At 38.2% G+C, this 8,664-nt stretch overlaps 1 long non-coding RNA gene across 1 annotated transcript; it reads left to right on the top strand.

The window, feature by feature from the left end:
• The first annotated feature begins 170 nt into the window (after positions 1-170).
• LOC308192737 lies at positions 171-7,051 on the top strand. The gene is made up of 3 exons (XR_013949063.1): positions 171-325; positions 3,517-3,570; positions 5,262-7,051. It is a non-coding gene; the product is annotated as an uncharacterized lncRNA (long non-coding RNA).
• Positions 7,052-8,664: the final 1,613 nt, after the last annotated feature.

Raw genomic sequence — 8,664 nt, 5'->3', positions numbered from 1 at the left:
ACTGAGTATTTGAATGCCCATACTCTTGAAAGAGCCAATTGTATCACAGCTGCAACCCCTTTGTTTTACATAGTTTTTATGCCACCTGGTGGTCATATGTCTAATAGATTCATAATGGGTGAAATTCACCTTTCCTGCAGCAGTAGTCTGCCTCAGGTGAAAGAAAAATAGTGCAATTGTGCCATGTAAAGGATGGTGGACCAGGACAGACTTGCAGAGGGGAGAGATGGCATCTGCATAAACTCTGTCCAAAACAGAGATTTTTGGGGAGTGGAACATAGCCGGACTGTGGGAGAGTGGAACTCTGAATTTGGCAAATGACAATGTAAGTAGTAACAGGTCAGTAGAGTGTCTCCAGGTACTATTTGGGGTAAATTGTTCTTCATTCTGCTTTGTCTTTATGCTTTTTTGTGACTAGTGCTTCAGTTTATGTTACTTGCACCACCACACATAGTTTCCGCAGCTCAACAATTAACCATAGGTCAGCTTTGTGCAGTTTCTTCCTAAGTTGACTCAGAAAACTAGTAGATGGTATCTTAGAGTGTAACAAGTATTTCAGAAAATATAAAGACAAGAACTCTGTTTCTAGCAAAACAAAGCAGAATTAAATCTACCTCCATCTCTGTAAGAACATAATAATCACTGCGTTTAGTCAGACCAAACTCTACCTGGTGCAATGCCCAGTTTCTGGTACAGGCTAACACCATGAATTATGCAGTCAAGTTTCCTGTGTTTATGTGCTGGGACAAAACACCATTCACCTGAATACTTCTGGTGATTATTCCAGATTCCTCATTTTAACCCCATGATTTGCTTATTTTTAATTATTTTTTTCCCAAATTTTTTGGCTCATGATTTTAATGCTTCTCCTCCACATTCTCTGGGAGGTCTTTTAGCTTCAACAAGCCCACTTTTCAATACAGATCAGCACGGGAAAAGACATGGAATGAGCACTGAAAGGAAACAGGGTAAGCATAGACTGATTCTACTTTGATATATTTCCTAGCTTTAGAAATTTCTAGAGCAAAGGCGTGCGAGTGATCTGGATCACTACATTAAAAAAAAAGAAAATAAAAAGAACAGAGTTTTAGTTTACTTTATTATCAGTGTACTATCACTAGGCTAGCAGGATTTCTTTATTATTATTATTTTTTAAATTTCTTTGGAGTTCTAGGAAAAGTTTTTTTTCATAAATGCTCTTACATGATCATAAATCTGCTTCCAGCCCATGCTCCTTGAATTCCTTCTCACTGAGGAGTGAGGACATTAGAAATCCGACAATGTCATGAAGTGCAATTTAGCAGGATGTGAGAAAGAGAAGCTTGCAAAAATATTTAATAACAATATTTTCTGTTTGTGGGATGATAGTGATACATTGTATTTACATACTGCAACTCAGTCTTCTTTAACAATATTAGTTCAACCTCCTGTCAGTCCTGATAGTATATTTTTTCTTATGTCATAAATGAGGAAACAAGCCCAAAGAGAATAAATAATCTCCCTTTAACTATTATGAGGAACATAAGTGAGAAAGAAAATTAATCCAGTGCCTCAGACCCAGTCCTGTGCCTTACATACAAGGCAATATTCCAGCCAAGGATCACAAACAATTACCATTTTGCCAGGCTTTTTATCTGGCACACACTATCTGTGAACTCTATTAAAACTTGTAAATCTTAGTAACTGAAGCAGTGGTGTCATCTACACAGGTCATTGTCTGGTGATGGCAAATTAATGTAATAGCTCTCATATAATAATTACATACTGCATTTTTTGTTATGTTGGTTTCAGCCAATAAATCACAAGCACCACCTTAATCTTCTGTTTGCAAAGTTAGTTAAATCCTCAACATCACCAACTTTTCAATAAGTAGCCTGTTATTTGGTCTTAAGAAAAGCTACAGTATTGGCCAAAAAAGACAGTAAGATTACTGCCTTCAAATTTATCTGAGCAGTCTGGACAAAGAGATATCTTACTGTTTGAAGGACTCATCCAAGTTTCTGCCATGCAAGGAAGATTATACACTTTAAAAAGGCTCTTAGGTGTTCAGACCTCATAAAGAAGCTTTTTCCCCTTTTCCACTGTCTTTCTCTTTAAGCCACTGATGGTGGACTCTGCTTTTTTTGGAAGCAGTTTTCTGCCAGAGCTGTATCAGTCAAGCATCCCCTTCACTGACTTTTTGGTTTCTGTCACAGGCACATTCCTGGTATAGTGGTAGATGACAAAAAATAGGGTAACACTTTCTTTTAATCAGCTCCCTAAATATACTTTAAAATCAAGAACAAAGGCTGATTTTAATATAACAATTTTAATTCTAAAGTGTCATTACCAGATCCATCTTTAACACTGCACCATCTAACTCTACTGAGAATTCAGATGCCAAAGTGTTAGTTTGCTCAACCATTTGGTAGTTTTATTGCTGTAATGGAAGTTTATTTTGACATCTACTACAGCTGAAAATGTCTTGTTTTGCCAGCTATTCGTAAAACTGCTGGTACATGTTTCTTCTTAATTTTATAAATATTAAAATAATATTTCAAAGCTTAGATACTATTAAAATTTATGTTTTACATCATTTCTGGCCTAGACTTGTGAGAGGTCTTTAAACAATGAGTTCACCAGATACCTCTGCTTACCTTTATAGTATGTATCTAGTGTTGAGATTACTTACCTTGTCGACACACCTGAGAGAAAAGGGGGTTTGAGCAGTAGGTGGGAATAGCTATCTCTATAGCTTTTTTCTTTATATGTGCAAGTCTGGGGAGTGTAGGGGCTGCAAAAACATGAAATAAGCTAGGGGTATGAATGGTTTAGAAGAGAAGTATTTTCAATAGCTATTTTCAGGATTAGTTATATCCAGTACCAATAATCATATTAATAATCAATAATATTATTAGAATGAGTAGAAGTGACTTTTTTTTTTTTCCCCCCAGCTATGTTCTCCACAAGGATATTAGAAATCTGCAAAGCTCTAGGGTATCAGTGATCCCATGTTCACATTTGTTTATGTGGACTGACCTAATTCACTTTTGTTCTGTTTTCTTTCACGAAGATATATGCATCTTCATGTTAGTGATATTCAGCACGTATCACGTAAATTTTCTGCTTTACTCTAAACTCTGTTAACATACTATGGGTCTGACAACAAAGCCAATATACTGAGAAACCAGGGACGCTACATCAACCTTAAGGTCTCATTATGACACCAAACCAAAACAAACAGTACATCTATACAGCAGTTACTAAACAATTCAGCAGAGCCCAGAGAGGCCTCATTAATGCCTCCGGTGACTTCTGCACATTGTCCTTTGTTTTCATTCTTCTAATAAATTGAAATTTGAAATAGCTGTGGTAAAGATGGCTGTTGCCTTTTAAGTTATATGGAAGTCAACTGCATAGACTATGATTTGCTTGGATGCAGCTGAGTGTGATCCAATATCACTGAGGTGAGGTGAAGCCTGGCAGTACTTCTCTAGGGTCAAAAAGAAGCTTCTCATTTTGTGTTTCATTCCACAGTTTGTGCCATGAAGAATATCTGAGGCAAAAAAGTATCCTCTGGATTTTACACAGGTGAGTGGTGAATTCTTCATGCTGTCATGGTGCGTCAGTTTCTTTTTGACCATAGTTTAGTGGAAGTCCCATAATGCTTGGTATGTAACATTCACAATAAAACATTTTGGTATTATGTCTCTTATACCAAACAGCTGAGCAATACTCTGTTATAGACAGGACAAGATTTTAATTTGAAATCTTGAGGACATATGTGTTGTGGTGGCTAGTCCAAGTAAACTATAGTAAACTATAGTTTAGTCCAAGTAAACTATAATATAAAATTTCATAGGTTTCTCATATACCTGAGGTGTCATTGAGTTCTATGCAATAACAAATGAGACACTTGCATGTGCAGTCATGCACTGCTCTCTTGCAGAAATTTACAATGAACTTCTGCTTAGTCCAGTTGAGTGCGAATGAATCCCATGACCTTTAAAACCTTTAGTTCGCCTCCATTCTCTACAGTCTCAAGTTCATCTTCAGCCTGCTTTAGAAGGCTGGAGCTCAACTCTGGCTGCAGAGGCATCTGCAATATAAATTTGCAGGAGTTATTGTAGAGAACAGGGAATTCAGTTTAAAAACTGTAAATGACTGATGTGTATGCCGAGCTCCTACAGAGCTGCACTGACTGTTCTCTGGTGACTGGTTTGATTGTCAAGGTAGACTGTAACTGTCTGTGACAGAGCATTTTTACCAGATTAAAACCACAGCCGTAATTTGTCATTAGCACCTAGAGTAATAGATATAAGAGTCAGCAGATTCAATCGTTACCTTGAACTGCTTCTTACAAGCTACAAAAGGAAATTGGTGGGAATTGTTAGTTTAGTTTCTTTCATCTTAGACTTAAAAATAGATATAATTTTTCCAACATTAATAAAAATGTCAAAAAAATGTGTCAAAATTATAAAATTAGAGTGGATCAAAAGGAGAAGAAAGGCTTGAGAAGGAGGTGATATCAAAAGATTCCCAAATGTAAGAGATGACTGATTTGTGACTGGCTAATTCCAGTCTGCAGTTCCTCCTAGTTCTCAATCCTTTGTAGTTTAGCTCAAGATGAGCATAGTGAACTTATTACACATGCTGCCATAAAATGGTCACTAATTTGGTATAACTTCCCACAGTAGCTATGTAGTATCTCTTTATTCTTCCATATGCATCCTCTTTCTCTAAAATGTGCTCATCCTAATTCAATCTGTTTCTTACCCAGAACACCTATCTGGCTACAGGGACACTTTCTATAGTTCACAGAAATTCATAATATGGGTTCTATCCCACTCTGAAGAGAACAGTAGAATAAGAAAATGACTTCATCTTTATCCTGCTGTCCCACAGTTCTCACTAAAATTAAAAATAATTCAAGTATCTCAATTTAATAAATTATGCATTTTGTGTGGGAAGATGGGGAGTTAGTAATACAGACAGTTTATTGTCCCTTTAAATAACACAAGAAAAATTAATTGCTTACAATGGCAGAGGCTGTTCTACAACTAATTTATTTGCCACTGCCATCCTTAAGCATTAAAGAATGAACGTAACTATGTTAAGACAAGTCCAGTACTACAGAGTACCCCAGCTAAAACAAAGTATTCTTATATCCCTGAGACTTATACAAAAGTCCATCACTGAACTTTGGTTCTTCTTTCCTTTACAATGACCACAGCTTTTTTTCTTGCCTTTTTTTTTTTTTTGCCTTTTTTTTTTTTTTTAAGTGATAAGGACCACTTTGGACTTATACGAATTCAACTCCTGTTCACTGGGCAAGATTGAGGACCTGGTATCTCTCACATTTCCAGATTCATTTGGGAGCCTCACATAATAGCAAATTCCATTTCCTGTGGCCATCAGCTTACCCTTAAAATGAAATATCAACAAAAAGAAAACCTGTTAAGAGAAAGCATTTGTCCTAGGCATCACTCAATCATGCAAAAAAAGAACTTCATGTCACCACTTACATAATTCTAGGTGACTCTAATTTCATCTCCATCATTGTGCAGTGTGTCAGTATAGTGTCCAACCTTTTACTAGCCCACCATGTATTACTCACAGGTTATAGTAAGCACAGAGTGAGTACTCACTATAGTGAGTACTATAGTGAAAACTGCTCCAAAGTGAGGCAGAAAGAAGAAAAAGGGGGAAAGAAGATGTGACCTCACCTTACTCAGACATCAGATGAAGAATATACCTCTGCTGAAGACAAAAATTATGAAAGCATGAAATAATATAGAATCACAGAACCATGGAATTGATTGTGTTGGAAGGGGCCTTAAAGGTTATCTAGTTCCATCCCTCCTGCCATGAGCAGGGACACCTTTCACTAGACTATCTATCATTATTTCTGAAAAAGTAATTTCATTTTGGGGGCATCTAATATTGGTATTGGTATCAAATGTGAACACACTGGCGAAGTTATATCAAAATATTTTAGAGTAAAAATAAATTGCTACATATCTTTTATGTAGCTGATTGCCTTTTGAATTTTATGACCAATTTCAGTAAAAAAGTGGAAAATTACATATGCTCCCCAAATAAGTAAATTTCCGCAAGTTTTACGGATTATTTTCTCACCTGATTACCAGACACCAATAGACAATACAGAATGGCACAGAGGAAGAGAAGAAAATTACTAGATACTGTTCTTCAGCTGAATCCTAGTGGTGTAACTGGTGCCCTGTTTTTACAGTGACTAAAGGGCTTTTGGGGGGCTCCCCAAAGGACTTAGATAAATAATGTCATAAATACACTTGCAACTGATATGTCACATAGAGAGCAAATGTCCCCACAAAATAATGCCAGACAGATGGCAAAACCATATTTGACCTAGGAATATTTGGGCCATAATAAACTTTCCATTGGTTGAGTGCTTCTTCAATGTGAAAATAGGTATCACTCTGTATTTGTGAAATATTTTATGAATTAAACCATATCCTTCTGTATGTTCAGACTACATTAATATTATACATCATATAACTGTAAACATAGAGAGCAGACATTTATAAAGACAAAACATGCAGGTCAACTGGTCAGATACACAAAAGCATTAAAACTACTCAGTATCCCTTCATGAAATCACAGAACCTCTAAGGGTGGATGGCAGCACTGGAAATCATCTAGTACAATACCTAAGAACAGATCCTGCCAAAGCATGCAGTCGAGGTCTATGTTCATCTGTTTTTTAAACATTTTCAGGAATGGAGACTGTACAGCCAGTCTGGGCAACCTGTTCCAGTGTTTGACCACCATCACAGGAAAAATATTTTTTCTTATATTTAAACAGTATTTCTTGTATTTCCGTTTGTGTGCTTTGCCTCTTTTCCTGTCACTAGGTACCACTGAGGAGTCTGACTCCGTTTTTTTTCTCCTTCCTTCCCTATCCCCACCCCGAGTCAGATATTCATACACATTAAGATCTACCCTGAGCCTCCTCTTCTCCAGGCATAACAGCCCCAGCTCTTCCAGCCTTTCCCCTTATCGTAGAATCATAGAATTATACAATCATATAACATCCCGCCTTGGAAGGGACCAAAGGATCATCGTGTCCAACTCCTGAGTACAAATAGGACCAACACAAAATCAGACCACATGTCTGAAAGCATCGTCCAAATGCTTCTTGAATTCTGGCAGGGTCAGTGCCATGACCACTTCCATGGGGAGCCTGTCCCAGTGCCTGACCACCCTCTAGGTGAAGAACATTTTCCTCACACCCAGCCTGAACTGCCCCTGTTGCAACCGCAAGCTGTTTCCTCAGGTCCTTTCAATTAGAGGTGCTCCAGAACTTTCATCGCTTTGTATTGTTTTGCTGGACCTGCTCAGTATGTCCATGTCTCCCTCAGACTCAGTACCAGATTCAGTACTCCAGGTGTGGCCTCACAAGTGCTGAGAAGAGGGGACGGATCATCTCCTTTGACCTCCTGGCACCAGTCTTCCTCATGCTGTATTAGTGCCTGGGGTTTTTCCTCCATGGGTGCAGGATTTTGCACTTCCCTTTGTTGAACTTAATTGATCTATTTTTCCAGACTGTCTGGGTCCCTCTGAATGGTGGCACAAACCTCTGGCATAAAGGTCAGTCATCATAGTTCTGAATCCTTTGCAAATTTGTTGAGGGTACACTGTGCACCCTCATCCAGGTCATTAATGGAGATGTTAGACAGGACTGGACTCAGTATTCACCCCTGGGGTACATCACTGGTCTCCTGCTGGATTTTGTCACGCTAATTACAACACTGTGAGCCTGCCAGTTCAGAGAGCTTGCAATCCACCTCACCACCCATTTCTCTTCTGTGATGATGTTACGGAAGCCAGTTGCATTACTGTGGTAAATATAAGAAGGAATATTCTCTTTCAATCCCACAGCTATAAAATCATAAAAACAGTACTTGATCTAGCTGTACTGAATAATTCACACTCCAGACCACAGGAGAGAAATTCTAGAGAAATGCAAGTAATGCACTAAATTGCCTCAGGTGTCACAAAACTTCCTCTTATCTGATGTAGTCCAACATTTGATCAGGTATTTCCCTCAGCCAGAAATAGCCACCTGAGTACACCTGACCACAACAGTAGGTTCACCTCAGGAGGTAAGGTGGGAACTGGTCTGGTTTATTTTCCTTGTTTAAACTGCAGTGAACAATTACCAGTCTGCCTAGCAGGTAAGTAACACTGAATGACAACAATTACAAGATTTGTATGTCATTTCTCCTGTTTCTTCATCTTCCTTTTTGCCACCCTGTCTTTTTATCATAAAGTCCTTGTATCATATATTGCACATCCCTTCCTCTGTCCCAGAGTCCTTGCAAATAAATTTGTCCTCACTTTCCACTCACTAGTCTCAGTTTTGACACATTCCTGACATGAAATGCTTCATATATAGCAAGTGATGTCACGTCCCAGGTACTGCTGGCCTTACAAGAGTTTGCTTTTGTCAAAGTTCCCAACAGTGTCCTTCAATTTCCTGTGAGGTTTGGCCATTTTTCACATAAACCCCTTAACACCTGTTTAAATCCAGCCACCCATCATGGCAGTCTGTGACTTCAGTAAACTTCCTACATTGTTATCTGTCATGCCCAGTGCTGTTTCATTTCATGGCCAGTAGTTCTCCACATTCTCTTCAGTTAG

The sequence above is a fragment of the Anser brachyrhynchus genome (genome assembly GCF_964034855.1).
Source record: "Anser brachyrhynchus genome assembly, chromosome: 3".
In the NCBI taxonomy this organism is placed as follows: domain Eukaryota; kingdom Metazoa; phylum Chordata; class Aves; order Anseriformes; family Anatidae; genus Anser; species Anser brachyrhynchus.
The sequence above is the reverse complement of the archived record's forward strand: the minus strand, read 5'-3'. Positions and strand labels throughout refer to the sequence as shown.